Source organism: Dromiciops gliroides, chromosome 3 (assembly GCF_019393635.1).
Source record: "Dromiciops gliroides isolate mDroGli1 chromosome 3, mDroGli1.pri, whole genome shotgun sequence".
NCBI classification, from domain to species: Eukaryota; Metazoa; Chordata; class Mammalia; order Microbiotheria; family Microbiotheriidae; genus Dromiciops; species Dromiciops gliroides.
Genome location: NC_057863.1, coordinates 443,700,351 through 443,718,601, shown reverse-complemented (window position 1 = coordinate 443,718,601; position 18,251 = coordinate 443,700,351). Strand labels below are relative to the sequence as shown.

The following is an 18,251-nucleotide window of genomic DNA, read 5'->3' as shown; positions in this document are numbered from 1 at the left end:
GAGGCATAAGAGTTTGGGGGATTATTTGGGGTCTTCTCATTTTTCTTGATCATAAACCACAATTTCCAACATTTTTCATTTTTCACCATTTTACCTAAGTCTACCTTTGCACTGAAGTCGGTATAAAAGTATACACTAAGTTTGAAGAATTTTATGAGGTTCTTTATATATTTCTCTATATCCCCAGCCTCTGCAAATGATGCTGTTTAATCTGCTATTATCTTCATCATGGTCTTTTTTTTTTGCAAGGTAATGAGGGTTAAGTGACTTGCCCAGGGTCACACAACTAGTAAGTGTCAAGTGTCTGAGGCCTAATTTGAACTCTGGTCCTCCTGAATCCAGGGCCGGGATTTTTTTTTTCCATTGCCACCTAGCTGCCCCCTAAAGAGCTGATGGGAATTTCACCAATGTAGTCAGTTTTTTTTCTTTTTTGTGGGGCAACGAGGCATGGTCTTTTAGCTTAGGCTCATCAGTCAGCAAGTATTTATTGTGAATTATGCAATAGACCAAGTGTCCCATGAAATAATGTGTCTTGTTGCCCTTGGGCACACAATAAAACCAACTCTGGTGACTTTGTTATTTTATTTTATGAGAACTTGTGAGTCTTCCTTGTTTTTAGCTGTACTTTCCTTGTATCTTTTTGTTTAATTTGGAAAGAGGATGTCAATAAATATTTGGTTTGGTTTCTCCAATAAAATATTCACCAGATTGTTTGACAAGGTTCTCACATTTAGAGTCATAGTGGTTATGTTAAAAGTATATAAAAACTGATTCTCTGAAGCTTCTGCCCTCTTTTCTTCAAATTAATCACAGTCCCTGTCAAAGCTGAAGGGAATTGGACAATACTGAGTGCTATTGTATGCTTTTTTTTTCAAGGATTGTCATGAGCAAATAATTCATCACCTTGCCTTCAGATGCCTGGACATCCCTCTCTTTCTTGGACAGCAGATAGAATCTGTCACCAGAACTAGAATCACAGCCCTTCTAGCACCCACAAGAGCTCTCATTCCTCTGGCATAAACTTTACCGAACTTTTAAACAAGTTTTCCCCAGTTACACATAAAAACAAATTTTAACATTCACTTTTTAAAAATTTTGAGTTCCAAATTCTCTTCCTCTCCCTTTTCCCCCTCATTGACAAGGCAAGCAATTTGATATAGGTTATACATGAGCAGTCATTTTTTTCCTATCAAATTTTTTTTTTAAAGTTTTCCCCCAATTACATGTAAAAGCATTTGGGTTTTTTTTAAATGTTGAGTCAGCATAAACTTTAAAAATCTACAGTCACCACCATACACCACACTATGTTGAGACAGCAGGGTGGGATTTTTGTGGAGAAATAAATAGTGTAAGTAGCAATAAGACTTCTACATGCAGAGATGAGCAGAAAGGAGAAATCTTGGGATGGATCTCCTATAGAACTGTTGCTAAATCAGTGGTCTTTGAGCAGCAGCATTCTACTAACATTAATTTGCCAAGTATTGTTGACTCCTCTTCCCCCGTATTTCTCCTATCTTCCTTTCTCTTCCCTTCTCTTCCCTTCCCTTCCCTTCCCTTCCCTTCCCTTCCCTTCCCTTCCCTTCCCTTCCCTTCCCTTCCCTTCCCTTCCCTTCCCTTCCCTTCCCTTCCCTTCCCTTCCCTTCCCTTCCCTTCCCTTCCCTTCCCTTCCCTTCCCTTCCCTTCCCTTCCCTTCCCTTTCCTCTTCTCTTTTCTCTTCTCTCTCCTCTCCCTCCATCTCTCTCCCCTTCTCTCTCTCTCTCTTTCACTTAAAAAAAACTATATAGATTAGATTATGGAGTCAGGAAAATCTGAGTTCAAATCCTGCATCAAACACTTATTAATGGTGTGACCTTGGGCAAGTTATATCTGACACAGTTTTCTTAACTATAAAATAGAGATAATAGCACGTACTTCACAAGGCTGTTGTGAGGATCAAATGAGATAATATTTGTAAAACACATAGCACAACCACTGGCGCATGGTGGATCCTTAAGGAATATTTATTACCTATTCCCTTCCTCCTTTTTTTCCGTTAACAAAAATCTACCTTCTCTCCCTCTCACCCCCTCCCCCATTGAAAAATAAAAACAAAATCTGATAGCATTGTGAAGCAAAAGGAATTCCCATATAGGCCATGCTCAAAAACAAAGACATTTTTGTCTGCACTCTGAATCCATCACTTTTCTCACAGGGGATGGGCAGCATGTTTCATCCTGAGTCCTCTGGAATTGTGGTTGGTCATTGAGTTGATCAGAGTTCTTAAGTCTTTCAAAGTTGTTTGTCTTCACAATGTTGTTGTTATATAAGTAGTTTTCTTGGTTTTGTTTATTTCACTTTGCATCAGTTCATTAAGTCTTTCCAAGTTTTTCTGAAACCATCCCCTTCATCATTTCTTTTTAAAAATGTTCTCATTTTCTAGCTACTTTATTATTATTTAAAAATTTTTCAGTTTCAGCTTGGATTAATTTTATCCTCTGAAGACTACCTGTTCATATCCTTTCACCATTCATCATTTAGAAAATGACTCTTGTCCCTATACATTTGAACCAGTTCTTCGGGTATCATGAAAATGAGAGCTTTTCAGAGAAACTTACTGCAAAGATTTTTTCCCCACTTACCTGCTTCCCTCTTAATTTTAGTTTCCTTGGTTTAGTAATGTGCAAACACTTTAAAATTTTACGTAATCAAAATTATCCATTTTATTTTCTGTGATCCTCTCTATCCCTTTTCTTCTTGGTCATGAACTCTTCCTCTAGCCATAGATCTAAAAGGCAATATCTTCATTCTTCCAATAATTTGATTATGATATCACCCTTTATATTTAAACCATCTAGTTCCAAACATTTAGAACTTTTGGGGGGGGGCAGGGCAGTAAGGATTAAGTGACTTACCCAGGGTCACACAGTTAATAAGTGTCAAGTGTCTGAGGCTGGATTTGAACTCATGTCCTCCTGAATTCAGGGCTGGTGCTTTATACACTGTGCCATCTAGCTGCCCTCCTTAATTTTGGTGGTTCTTTGGTGGTGGATTGTGTTCTGTAGTTTATTCATAAAGTTCCTGTGTCTGCCTTGGTAGACTCCCAAGTATTTTATATACTCTGTAGTTATTTGAAATGGAATTTCTTTTTCTATTTCTTCCTGTTCTGTTTTATTGGGAATATACAGAAATACTGATAACCTATATGGGTTTAAAATCCTGCAAGTTTGCTGAAGTTATTAATCATTTCAACTAAATTTGACTTGACTCTTGAGGATGCTATAAATAAGCCTTCATCTCATTTACAAAAAAGTAATAATTTTATTTCCAATTTGCCTATGCTTATTCTTTTTCGTCTTATCACTAGCTAGCATTTTTAGCACCATATCATATTTTAATATTGATAATAGATATCTTGCTTTACCTTTGATCTTGTTAGAAAGGCCTTTAGTTTATCCCTATTACGTTTAAGACTGGCTTTTGGCTTTAGATAGATGCACACTAGGTAGCACAGTGGATACTGTGTGGGGGTCTGAGGCCAGGAAAACTAAATTCAAATCCAGCCTCGGACACTTACTAGTTCTGTGACCCTGGGCAAGTCAGTGAACCTGTTTGTTTTAGTTCCTCATCTTTAAAATGATCTGGATAAGGAAATGGCAAAACCCTCCATTATCTTAGCCAAGAAAAACCCAAATGGGATCATAAAGAGTAGAACCTGACTGAACAACAATTTAGATATTGAAGAAAGATTCATTTATTCCTATGCTTTCTAGTGTTTTAACGGGAATGGTGTTGTATCTTATTATAGTTCTTATTATTAATATAGTTCATGTCCAGATGTCATGTGACTGCCTATAGAGTCTATGCTGGGCTGAGGTCCTGAAGCTCACTCCTGAAGATTGTGCCTTATTCCTTGGGGCATCAGTAAGAAGCCAGCTGCAATTCTGACTCCCACATTCCTGTGGCTCATGGTCAAGCATCTATTTCCCTCACATAGAATGAAAAGAACATGCTAAAAGGTCAAGGACGGAGGCCCATTGGGCCCCAGAAGGGAAGTCCCTAAGGCACATTGCCATCTAGCATGTCTCTCACCAGATGCCATGACCAATGGAGTCATCAGCTGAAGTGACGAGAGGCCAAGAAGCTGACAGGCCTTTGTAGATGCCTCCACAGCCAATGAGAGAATCTGCTGGACACCATTGGTGAAGACAAAGGGAGCCAGTTGTGGAATACCTCCAAATACCTCACCATCCCTCCAGCACAATTCTTTTACAGGTTATGGTGATTCTTCTCTAAGGAAGCTCTGGCGCCATCCCTCTGTGTAGAGGTGTTTCATCAGTCAAAAAGGCCCCTCATTGCACTGAATGCTAGAGTTCTTGATCTCTCTGCATCTAAACGGCTAACAGAAAATGAGTCCATTCCTCATCCTAACCTCCACTCCCTCACCTCTGGCTGCTCTCTAATCTATATTTTAAATGTGTAAAACAAAATCCATAGTATTACAAAGAAAACCAACTATGTTGAAATATAGTTATTAAAATTTTTTTAAAAAACAAGTCCATAGGGGCAGCTAGGTGGCGCAGTGGATAGAGCACCGGCCCTGGAGTCAGGAGTACCTGAGTTCAAATCCAGCCTCAGACACTTAACACTTACTAGCTGTGTGACCCTGGGCAAGTCACTTAACCCCAACTGCCTCACTAAAAAAAAAAAACAAAAAAAAAACAAGTCCATGGACCCCAAATTAAAAAGCCCAAGATCTTAGCTAGTAAGTGAAAGAGGTGGATTTGAACCCCAGGGTCTCTGACACCAGATTCATTGTTCTTCCTTTTTTTCATACTGCCCTGCTTCTGAAAGCATAGTACACACATGAGTTATTATTTTGCATAGAAATGTTATAAATGATGGTTAGGTTTAGTTGAAATAGTCTTTATAATGCACTTCTAGTGTGTTATGGATTACATAGGCTTTGAGGAGGCTGTTTGGGGCCAAAATATGAGAAATTTTTCCCTGTGACTTATATGTTACTGAAAAAGTTATGGCGTTCTGGATTTTAAATAAAAACCCTCAGTCTCTCAGCAACAACTCTCAAATGTCACAATATTCACTGCCAGCTTTTCTCTCTAAATTGCCAGTAAAAATCATTGGCTACATTTAGGATTTCCTAAGGCAGACTATCTATATAGGACTTTGGTTTTTGTATGTCTTTTGCTAATCTATCTTGCTCTGCTGACTCTGCAAAGTAATATGTACTATTCTTCATGTCTTCTTGCCTGTTGATGCCAAAAAACTACATAGAAAAATCCTCAGATGTGTCTCAAGGACTTTTTTAGTGATTTTCATGGATTCTTCCTCCAGTTCCTTAAAAGAGAAGATACCAAACATATAGAGAAAATTGTGGACCTTATTATATTTTTAAAAGGTGACCAAGAAATAATAATTACCAATCCATAGACCTACTTTGCCATTGCTGCAAAATCTGTATTAGGCTTCCCAGGCATCTCCATCCTTATGAAGGTCCTATGACTGACTAAGAGGTTTAGAGCATCTAAAATTATGCTGCACTTCTTTTTTCATGATAATGAAACATCTGATACAATCCTAAAATTCAACAAATATCTCTGAGTACCCTATGTGTCCAAGGCAAAGTGTTAGGCAATAGAGAAACAAGGACAAGAACAAAAATAGTCTTTGCCTTAAAGGAGCTTATATATAGTCGTATTATTTTCCTGGGAAGTTTTAAAGTGTGTTAATGATTTTCTTCACACATATGAGATAATAATTTTTTAAATTTTAAAACATTTAGCACAGTGCTTGGCACATAGGAATGATTTAAATGCTTAGTCCCTTCCCAGATATCACTTGGATTGGATGGCCCTTGAAAACAAGAACTATTTCTCGTCTATGTTCTACACACTTTCTTACTCTAGCACCTTATGTTTTGTGCTCATTAAGTAGCAGAGATGTTCTAATCGTACTTTGTGATGGTTAAGATAGAAAAAAGTATATGTTTTAAATGTTTAAAGTAATGCTCTTGCCAATCATGGCCAAAAGATCCTATATCACCTTTAAAAAATTGGAAAACACTATTATTAATTTCCTAGAAGGTTCTTTTCTAATAGTCTGTCTCTCATGCATATGTCGAAAATCATACCAATTTCCATGAGGCATGTGAGAATAACTGTTCTTTGCCTTTCAAGGTGTGTGCCATTGTCATGCAGGTGTGGTACAAAGAGGGATAGAGGTAGGTAGAGGCATTTTCTATTGCTTTATTTGAACATGTTTCTACTCTCCACTCCATTTTTCTGCTTCATGAGGTGATATGGCTCATAACTGCTTATCATCTTTATTAAGATTTTACATGTCCATATTTTAGCCCTGTGTTTCCTTCATTTTGCAAAAGTCAAATATATTTCCTGACTCAGGTGTTTTCTTTTTTATATTTTTTATTCATTTTGATTTTAAGACATAAAGACAAGGGGGCAGCTAGGTGGAACAGTGGATAGAGCACCGGCCCTGAGGTGGACCTGGAGGACCCGAGTTCAAATCTGGCCTCAGACATTTGACACTTACTAGCCGTATGACCCTGGGCAAGTCACTTAACCCCAATTGCCTCACTTTAAAAAAAAAAAAGAAAGAGAAAACATAAAGACAAAACAGTTTCCTTGTACACAGCACAACACAAAAAGAAATCGATATGAAACCATGAGTCTCTATTTCACACTGTTTACTTTTTTTATTTTTCAAAGCTACCCTTCTTTTCTCTGCTTCCTTCTGAGATTTCTTTTGTTCTCTAAAGTGCACTTTTAATTTTTTTCTCCCTCCTTCCTCACCTCACAGTAGAGAAGGCCACCACAAGACACCAATATGTGTATATATGTAAAACCGCATTAGCCATACTTCTTTTTATCAGTTCTTTCTCTGGAGGTAGATGACATCTTCCTTCATAGGTCCTTTATGGTCGATTTGCATATTTATAATTATAATACATACAGAATTATATTTCTTCAAACAACGTTGCTAATATTATATGCAATGTTCTCTTGGTTCTACTCATTTCACTCTTTGTTATTTCCTGCAAGTCTTTCCATGTTTTTTCTAAAATCATCCAGTCCATCATGTCTTATAGCAGAGTAATATTCAATCAGAATCATATATCACAACTTGTTTAGCCATCCCCCAATTGATGGGCATCCCCTCAATTTTCAGCTCTTTGCTATCACAAAGAGAGCTGCTATAAATATTTTAAAATATATAGGGTTTTTTTTTTCCTTTTTCTTTTATCACCTTGGGAAACAGACCTACCAGTGGTATTGTTGGGTCAAAGGGTATATGTAGTTTTATAACTATGTTATTACAAATTGTTCTCCAAAATGGTTGGATTGTTTCACAGTTCTTCCAACAGTGTATTAGTGTCCCAATTTTTCCACATCTCCTCCAACATTTGTCATTTTCCCCTTCTATCATTTTAGTCAATCTCAGAGGTATATGATGATAATTCAAAGTTGTTTTAATTTGCATTTTTCTAGTCAATAATGATTTAGAGCATTTTTCATATGTCTATATATAGTTTTTATTCCTTCATCAAATAAGTAAGGCAAAAACCAGTCCCTACCCCCAAGGAGCATACACATTCTAATAGGGGGAGGCAACATGCTGCTTACAAGGTACATGCAAGATGTATAGAAAGTAGATGAATGTAACCTTGCAGGGAAAAGCCTCCTGATGCAGTTGGGTTTTGGGCTGAGTCTTGAAGGAATACAGAGGACCATGAGGTGGAAGTGAGGGGATACATCATTTTGGACATAGGAAACAGCCAGCGCAAAGGCAGAGAGCTGGGAAACTGAGCATAATATTCAAGGGTCTGCAAGTATCCCACCTTGGCTCAAGTACATAGAGAGGATCAAGGTGTAAGAAGGCTTGAAGAAAGTAAGAAGGGGTCAGGTGAGAAAGAATTTTAAATGCCAAATGGAGGATTTTAGACTTGATCTTAGAGTTAATAGGGAACTACTGGAATTCATGGTGGTGAGATTGACATGGTCAGTCCTGTGCTCTAGAAAAGTTGCTTTGGCAGATGAGTAGAAGGTAGTTTGAAGTGGGGAGCCACTTGCAGCAAGGAGATCAATCAGCAGTTCAGGTGGGAGATGGTGAGGGCCTAAACTAGAGTTGTGGTTATGAGTGAAGAGAAAGGAGTGTGTACACGATATTTTTTGAAGATAAAAATGACAAGATTTGGCAATGGGATGGCTATGTAGAGTGAATATGAGTGAGAAGTTGAGGATGATACCAAGGTCACTGGCATAGGTGACTTGGAGAATGGTTGTGCCTTTCAAGATTGATGAGAAGGTATTGCTAATGCAATATCCTATTCAAGATGTCCCAGGAGCAGTTGGGGATGTGTGACTAGTTCAGAAGATTAGAGCTGGAGCTGTAGATCTGGGAATCACCTTCATAGATGATAATTGAACACATGGAAAGTAATAAAATCACTGAGGATGCAAGTCATTGGTCTATACAAGCAGCAGTTTCAGAGATAATCTACATCAAAAAGTCATTTTTCTCTATCTTAAAATATATTTTTTCATTATTATGGTGTTGTTTAGTGCTTGGCATTTCTAGCACCAATTCTTTTTTTCAAAGAAAGTGGTCATGAAATAAAGGTTTGAAGATTCTATGTAATCTCCAAGTCTTGCTCTTTCATTTCTTGTTTCTAAATCACATTTTCCCATATATTTCTCTCCATCCTTACCCTTTTCTCTATTGTGTTAAAGTCAGCAAATACCAGTGTGATTTAATTTATAAGGCTTTAACGAAGTTCTTCCTAGAATTTGTTTATTTCTTTACCCACAGCTTCAGTTATTTTCATGGTGATCTTTTTGCACCTACTTGTCTTTAGTATTGCAAAATACGATGAACAAATGTCCTATTAAATAAAGTTTCTTATTGACTTTGGAAATATGATAAAACCTACTTGCCTAATTCATCTCTTTGAACCTCCAAGATACCTGTGAGGCATGTTTCCATTCAGCTGCAACATCCTTTTTCTGGTTTTGTTTATAGCAAGAATGTCAAGGTTGATATGACATCTTCTCCAGCACCATGCCTATTCATTTACTATTGGATAAGGATAACACATTTAGAGTATCCCTAGGCAAATGAAAATTTATTGACTGTTTAAAAATTGTATGATTATAAATGCCCCTACCCCTTTTCCCAGAAGGGAAGGGGGGCATACATCTCCGGGGATTATTTAAGAGTTTTCTTAGTTTCTTGGGTTGCCATGGCCAAAAGAATTGATCTGCAGGTGGCATTTTCATATTTAGCTAGGTTGGTTCTCAATAACCAGTCTTAGTCTGGTAGAGGGGCCATATTTGGGGACTTTTCAGCATGACAGAACCTGCCAGACTCCACTGATAATAGGTTTATAGAAGCCAAGATCACTTCCATACCATGATGAGGCATCAAAGTTGGATCTTATGGATCATATCAGAGAGCCACAGCTTATCATATGTGATGAGAAAAGGAGGGAGATGGTCCTATAAGCAGAATGAGAGATAACTGATGACCAGTCTATATGCTGTGTTGTGAGATGAATAATGCAAGTATTATCATCCACATCTTATAGATGAGGAAACTAAGACTTTAAGTGATTTGCTTATGGTCACAAAGCTACTGATTGTCAGAGTTTGTTTATAATATGCATTAAGTTCAGCATTCTTCAGGTCAGACTCACAGACTCTCAGAGGTGAAAATGACCTCAGAAATGATCTACTATAACCTATACCTGAGTGAACAAAAATATCCTTTGTAAGATATCTGATCAATGGGGGCAGCTAGGTGGTGCAGTGGATAGAGCACTGGCCCTGGATTCAGGAGGACCTGAGTTCAAATCCAGCCTCAGACACTTGACACCTACTAGCTGTGTGACCCTGGGCAAGTCACTTAACCCCAATTGCCTCACCAAAAAAAAAAATAGATATCTGATCAGTGGTCATCTAGCCTTTACTTAAAAATCTCCAGTGAGCCAGAAATGGCTGCCTCCTAAGGTAGCCCATTCTACACTTGGGTAGCTCTAATTATTAGGAAAATTTCCTCATGTGGTGTGTTTGGGTTGCCCAGGAGTTTGGGTATATGCCCATATAAGTTGTTTAAATGCAGTTAGAGGGGAGGCATGAATAGATGTCTCTAGAATCTTCTCATCCCTCTCCAAGGAAGTCTTTAATTCCTCTCTGCCTTGAAGCAAGCAGGAGAAAGGGCCACAAGGCTGGCCTTACTGTTCCCCTCTGAGAGAGAAGGGGATACTGAACCAGGATCATTATCTGATGCCCCTCCTAAATATTGCTAGTCTAGGGAAATGTTCAGATCCCTTTCACGGTCATTCTTCCTTAAAGGGGAAGGTGTACCTCAAGCCTACATCCTCAAGTTTGACCTCTTCCCACCAAAATCTAGTTATGCAAACAATTGACTGTCACAAATAATGAATAGGGAGTAAACTCATTTATCCAAGAAGACAGCAAACAGAAATCAGAGAAAATGTACATATAAGACTCTGCCAGAAAATAACAGTAATTTAATTCTTCCTCTGGGAGCAAAAGAACTCAACTAAGAGAGAGAAGACCCAATATCAACCAAAGGGAACTCCCCTGAACAAGCAAGACATCAGGTATATGCTGAGAAGCTTGTTTCCCCTATGTGTTTGCCTTCCAAAGTCTATTTTCTATCTCTACAAATCTCTCCCTGAAGAAAGTCTGGAACATTTTAAGTCCTCTCTCAAAGCAAGATTGAGGAAGATTTCCTCTTTTCCAAAGTTCTCTTGCCAATTCCCCTCCTCATGAGGCCAGTAGAAAGGCAGGTCACAGCCCAACAACCAGGGTCTCTCATTGGCCAAATGCTCATAGTCATCTCCTCATGTTGGGCAATAGGGAGATAATGAAGGGTAGAGGGGCAATGGAATGGCTGGGGGACTTTCTATGTAACTGAGTCACATCTGTCATTCTGGGCTTGGTCCTCTACTCAGCAGGAGGAAAGGATGCCAATCTTCTAGTTGGCTTCCTATGATTAGGCAAGCCAACTTCTTAGTGACCTGATTGTGCAACATATAGTTTGGGGCCTTTCATAAAATGTTTAAGGGGTCCCTTTATAAGAAGGAAAGAATATCCTATTGAAGAAATATGTAAATTCATATAATATACAATATATTATTATAGCATATATAGTATATCATAATATATAATATGCTATAAATATTGATATATTATGTTAATTAAGATTATTGCCATAATATATTGATATATTGATAATTACTACCAATCACCACCCCAATAAAATCACTAGCTGATTAATACTGATTGGGGTAAACTTATGTTAAACTTAAATTTGCCTCTTTTCCATTTCCCATTTCTTCTTTTTCTATCCTCTGTAGCTAAACTTAATTCTAATCTCTCTTCCATAAAACAGCCCTTTCCATGAAGCTGATGTTCTTCTCAAGGTTAAGCATCACCATTTTTTTCCTCAATAGATTCGCATATATAGTAAAATCTCAAGGTCTTTCACTGTCCTTGTTGCTGACCCTTGGACATTCTTGAACTTATCAACATCCTTCCAGAATAAGAATCCCAGAACTGAACATAAAACTTCAGTTGTGGTCTAACCAAGTCTGACCACAGAATTATCTTCATTTCCCTTTCATTAGACTTTCTTAATGGAGCCTAAAAATCTCCATTTTTGACTGCCACATCACATTGTTGACTGACAGTGAGCTTTTAAACTACTAAAACATCCAGCTCCTTTTTATACAAACTGCTGTCTACATAGACTCCTCCATCTTGTACTTGTGACAATTTTTTGAACCAAACTGTAAGGTTTTATGCTTTTTCCTACAAATTTTATCTTATTAGATTCAGCCCAGCATTTTACCTTATTGAAATCCTTTTTGGATTTTGATTCTGCAACCCAGATTATTACCTACCCCCTTTCAACTCTGTGTTATTTGCAAATTTGAGAGGCATCCTGTCTATGTCCTTTGTAGCACAGGCTCTGGGCTTACTTTCCTAACCCTAATTGAACTAGAAGTTTGGGTACCAGAGAGTAGCTTATTACTTCTCCCCTTAGTATCCTAGGAGTAACCCTGAGAGGTTAGGGGTAATTCCTACTATTTCTCATGAGCCCTCTCTTGCATAATGCTCCTCATTGATTGTCAGTTGATATCAGTTAGTCAGCCAGAATTAATTAGCTTTCAGAAACAGATTTCACTAAGGTGGTGCAGTAAGGATACTTGATACAAAAAAATTCTTCCCAAAAGTCTGGGGCACAGTCTATCTCAAATATAAAGAAAGAGGATCCAGGGAGAAGGGGCTCATGCTTGCAGAGCACATGTGGCAAAAGGGTAAGTCATGGCTCTTGATTGGATGGAAGACCTTTTTTCCCTTTATGGAGTCCTTGATAAGTTCTACAGAAGTGTAGTTTTTGGCTGGACTCTGAGGGTTGTGGCCCCTGTGAAGTCCTAAAGATGGCTTTCCTTGGTATTTGACCTCAGCTTCCAATGTAGATGCTGCCATCAGCCACCACTGCACTGGAGGCATTCTAACAGTCACCACTGGGAAGTTCAAATCTTCCAACCTTTCAAAGTTCATGATGTCTTCTTTTTATAAAAAAAAGAAGGGGGAGGAGACAAATACTCCTTTCTTCCTCCAGGTATTTCCCTCTTAAAGGGAAGGGAAGGGAATAAGTATTGAGGAAGGGCATAAGCATTTATTAAGCACTTACTGTATGCCAGGCACCGTGCTAAGAGTTTTACAAATGTCTTATTTGACCTTGAAAACATCCCTCGGACATAGGTGCTATTATTATCTCTATTTTACAGTTGATAGCATCAAAGAAGGGGCTGTGCTTTTTAAGCAAAGCAGAATCACAGCAGCTCAAAAGAAATGTGAGATACCCAAATTTAAAGACATCTTCAAATGTTCATAGGGACTATTTAGGCTCTACCTGTGGCAGAGCCTTCCAAACTCATATTGGTCTAAGCAGCCTTGATCCCAGCGTGGTGATGTTGTTTTGGTCATCTTTGAGAATGAAGGAAAGCAAACCATAGTTCATAAAATGGAAGCAAAAAGAGGTTAAGTGACTTGTCCAGGATCACACAGCTAGTTGAGGCTGGATTTGAACTCAGGTCTTCCTGATTCCAGGTCTGGTGCTCTTATCTACTTTGCCACATAGCTAGCTGCCTCTGTCACTAGGCCAACCTGCTGTTGGATTAACAAATTACAAACTGCCTTGCTCTTTTATCCAAAGCCCCAGTCAGCATGCCTATTTCTCTTCAACAAATCCCAATACATTTCCCGTTTAGTTCGGTAAATCCCAGTATACTTTTTTTGTAACTTTATTGAATTGCACTTCTAACAAACTGGTTAAGGACTTTTTCTGCACTTAAATTATGCCTTTGTTTGACATTCAATAGAAGTATCCAGAAATTTTTTACATATATTTTACAGTTTTCATTCTGTAACTCAAACATCTATTATCATACAAGAGACATAAGGGCATAGAATATCTTGTTAGTTATTTTAATTAGGTTGCAGTGTTTGACACACCCAGGGGTGTTGAGAGGTTCATATGAGATAATGGATTTTAAAGTACTTTGCAAACCTTAAAGTGCTTTATCAATTTTAGTCATTCCTGCAACTCCTCCTGAGCTCAAGCAATATTTATGGAGCATTCAACACCCTTCATAAACCAGCCCCTGTCACCACTTTTTAGTCTTCTTATACACCCCAGGACCCACATGCACAAAACACACACACACACACACACACACACAATCTGTACCCTTCCATCCAATGACACCAACCTCCTTGCTGCTTTTCAGACAAAACACTCCAGCTCCCAGCTCCAAGCATTTTCTCTGGCTGTCTGCCATGACTAAATTCTCTCCTTCCTTATCTCTGCCTCCTGACTTCCCTGGCTTCCTTGAAGTCTCAGCTAAAATCTCACCTTCACAAAGCCTTGCTTAATTCTAGTGCCTTCTCCTGCTGATTATTTCCAATTTATCCTGTATTTAGCTTGTGTGCACATAGTTGTTTGCTCTCTCCCCCACTAGACTGTGAGCTCCCTGAAAGCAGGGGCTGTTTTTTAAAGTATCTTTGTATCCCCAGCATGAAGTACAGTGCCTGTCACATAGTAGGTGCTTAATAAATGCTTTATTGACTAACTATCCCTTTAATAATATATTTTAGAATTTTGCCAGGAATCCAAGTCAGACATATTGGCCTAGAGTTCACAGAGTCTATTTTCTTCTCTTTCTTTTCCCAAACTGGTACATTTGCCCTTTCTAGACCTCTTTATTTCTCCTGTTCTCCATCATTTTTTTTTAGTGAGGCAATTGGGGTTAAGTGACTTGCCCAGGGTCACACAGCTAGTAAGTGTTAAGTGTCTGAGGCCAGATATGAACTCAGGTACTCCTGACTCCAGGGCCGGTGCTCTATCCACTGTGCCACCTAGCCGCCCCTCTCCATCATTTTTTGAAAATCACTGCCTATGGTCATTGATCATATCTTCTAGTTGTCATCTCCTTAGGATGAAGTTCACTTGAGCTAGGAACACTGAGTTCTCTCCTGCTCTCCTGATTATGAGCATTTTAAAACAATTTCTTCCAGTGTTTGTTTTGTGTTATTTTTGGCTGACAAAACAGAAGTAAAATAAGAATTCTTTAGAGCTGGATGGGACCTAGAGACTGACAGATTCAGTTTATTTTGTAAATGAGGAAACAGGCACAGATAGTTTAAATGATGTGTTCAGGGTCACATAGCTTATAAACATCTAAAGTGGAATTTGAACCCAAGTCCTTATGACTCCCAAGAGCAATATCCTACCCATTCTGTCATTGATACCCCCTCCAGCTCTACTTTCTCTCTTCAGTTGGCATCAACCACCTATCTCCAACAGCAGTCCCATGCCTTCTTGGATTCTCCTCTCTTTTCTAGTCTAGCCACACTTTTGTAAAAGCACCTCTTTGTCCTTAACATTCTTTGCCATCCGGAGGCAGCTAGGTGGCGCAGTGGATAGAGCACCGGCCCTGGAGTCAGGAGTACCTGAGTTCAAATCCGGCCTCGGACACTTAACACTTACTAGCTGTGTGACCCTGGGCAAGTCACATAACCCCAATTGCCTCACTAAAAAAAAAAAAAAAAATTCTTTGCCATCCTCGGCATTCTGAATTTTAGCATTCCTTGAAGTCCATTCTCATGTTTTTGTATTCCTTTTCTGACATTTGTCTTTTCTTCCATCTTTTGTACATGTCTTAAAAATCTAAGTTGGTTGATAATTTCCTAGGGAATCCACATCATTCTCTTTAAACAAATTCCTCCTTTCCTTCCTTATTGCAATGGCTTCTCTTTGTGTCTTCAGAATTTCACTGAGATTGTCTCATCCCTCCTGGGCTGCCTTCCTCTGGGATTTTGGGGGGTGGGGGGCTTTTGATGAGGCAATTGGGGTTAAGTGACTTGCCCAGGGTTGCACAGCTAGTAAGTGTCAAGTGTCTGAGGCCAGATTTGAATTCAGGTCCTTCTGGCTCCAGGATGGTGCTTTATCCCCTGCACCACCTAGCTGTCCCTCCTCTGGGATTTTGAATCATACTTATCCTTTATCTGAGCCATTTCAAACCTGTTCTCCTTAAGTCTAGCCTTCATGTCAGACTATTTCTGGCTTTCTTTTCCTTTTCTGAAATGGTTCTAAGATGTACTGATTACTTCCTTTCAGGCTTCTTATCATTTCCATCCTAGCAGTCAGTTTTTCCTTGTTGATGAGAACCAGATTTAGAATAGCAATTCCCTTTAGTGGTCATTCACTTTTTTGTAAGAATAAATCATAATTGTGCCATGTCAAAAGATTGTTATTGGCTATGCTTTGAGTACAGATAGCTCCACAAAATATCCAGATAATTTAAGCCCCCATTATTTTTATATCAAGCCTCTGAGCCAGGTTTGTCATCAGTTTCCCAAACTCTTCCTTTATGTCCTCTGACCAATGGTTAGTAGTATATGCTGATGACAATATTGTTTCTGCTATTTTGCTCTTATTGACCTTCACTCAGACGCCTTCGATGAAACATGCTTCTCCCTTTTGGTTCCTGGGTTTTGTGGAAATTTATTTTGATTTGGGGACCCTACCTTTGGGCTGAGATTGGAAAGCCTTGGGCCCTCAGGGTCTCTTCTGTGAGGGAGGGACTGGTGCCCCTCCCCCTCTGCTTCAGCTGAGCCCCAAAGCCCCGTGGGCTGTACAAGATGCCAGGTCAGACAGCTGGGGGGAAAAAAGCCTCCAGTTCCCTCCGACCTGAGCAGAGCTATCCGAAAGATCCCGGATAGCCTGTGTTGAGGCACATAAGGCTGGAGCACACTGCCCCCCCCCCACCAGCCGCAGCCCTGACTGGTGGATTAGCTTGGTCTGTGGGGGCACAGGAAGCCCCGAGATTTGAGTGGAGAGAAGAAAAGGTATATGTAGACCTGGGAGACAGCCAAGGGGAGACTGACGAGAAGAGGACTAGAGGCAGCTGAGGAGACGGCAAAGGTTGGAGAAGACAGGCTACAAGGAGGGACAAGGAGGGACAAGAGAGGCTGATGGGATTAAAGAGGTTCGAAGGGAGAGAGGAGGCTGAGAAGAGGTCAAGGGAGGGCTGACGAGATTAGAAAGACTGGCAGAGGGAGACGAGACGGAGGCTACAAGGACACAGGAGAAGACGAGAAGGACTAGTAGCAGAGGAAAGAGAGGCCAAAGGGCAGACTGACAGAGCAGACAGACAGACAGACTGACCAGGAGGCAGCGGAGAGCACAGAATCGGTCAGCACAAGATACAGGTTGGAGAAAGTGAAGATTAAGAGGAGTTAGAAGAAAGGTGCTGAGCAGAGAAAGTGGAACATGCCCTGAGGCAGGAGGCAACTAAGGCCCTTATTGTATTAAAAAAGTTCAAGGCACAGCAGGTGGGAAAGAGAAGCAGTGGAAAAAGACCCACTGCAATGCAGTCAGGTTGTACATTTTATTTCCCTGTATTCTTAATTTTAAATAGTATCTCATAAATAAACTCTGCTTGGATTATTTAGTTAAGAGGCTTCTTAATCTTTAGTTTGTCAATTTGGGAGTGGAGCATTGTGGTGGAACTTGATAAACGGCCCACATTAAATTTACAGCAAGCCAGACAGCCAAACAGTCAAAAGTCCCAGAATTAGTACCCCAATCAAATTAGTCCCCCCAAATCAGGCCCAGTCAATTCAAAATATTTTTACATTTGAATGGCGACCACGGCAGGACTTATGGCCCAATTATAATTTCTCTAAACTTATCATTTTTCATATATTTAATAATTTTTCATAAATCTAATTATAAATTTTTTGATTAGATATAGTTATTAATAATTAATTTTTAAACATTACTTAATGGCGAGCCAGCTAGGAGTTACTAACCTACTAACCTGGTAAATCTTAAAAAAAATAAAATTTAAAAAAATTTTTAAAAATTAAAGGGCCACTAGGAAATTAAAAAAAAAAAAGAAAAAAATTTTTCCCACCCAACTGCTTCCCATAATTTTTTTTGAAAGCCTCTAGCAGAGAAAAGCCTTAGCGTTTATACTGAACCATGATTGAATATTTTGTTTTACCTGTTGCCTTTTTTCATTGGGGTATTCTGGGACAACATATTGTCTCACTTTAAAAGAATGACTAGCTCATTATTTTCTTATGGCCTTACAGGACTTTTCCTCATACATACTATAAAAAATTTTTGGAATGATGGGATGAGTGAGTCTATTTTCCCCACTGATCCCATGGTTAATATTACTGGAGACATTTTGATTAATTTTGAGTCATATTATGGCAAAGTAATAATAGCTCTAGTGATTGTAATTTTTTTTCTCTCCATTACTAATATTATAGCATGGTATTTTCTTATACAACTCTGGAGAGAGAGAAAGAATTGTACCCATAGTGAGCCATGTATTAAGAAGGATGCCAGAGCTAACTCTACTAAAAATGACCTGAAGTTAGAAAAAGATGTTGACCAGTCTTTAAAATCAGGTCAGCAAAAGCTTCCTAGGCAGGATGCTGCAAAGCCTAAAAGCAGAAACATCTTAGCACCTGCACTTTCAGGTCAAACATTTAAAAATCAGTATAAGACCCCTAAAGTGTGTCGATATTGTGAGAAGCAAGGACACTTGTTGAGAGAGTGTAGAACCAGAAGGTATGAACTGAGACAGGTAATGACAGAAAGCCTTAAAGACTTTTTTAGGGGAAATA

General features: G+C 39.0%; 1 protein-coding gene across 3 annotated transcripts in view; it reads left to right on the top strand.

The window, feature by feature from the left end:
- The window catches only part of ERICH2 (glutamate rich 2), an 86,915-nt gene that overhangs the window by 11,210 nt on the left and 57,454 nt on the right, over positions 1-18,251 (top strand). The window contains exon 3 of one of the 3 annotated variants that reach the window (XM_043993134.1): positions 6,174-6,217. The exons of the other annotated variants lie outside the window; for them this stretch is intronic. The gene's annotated coding sequence lies outside the window, so the exon portion shown is untranslated. The remainder of the gene's footprint in view (positions 1-6,173; positions 6,218-18,251) is intronic. 3 annotated transcript variants of the gene reach the window in all.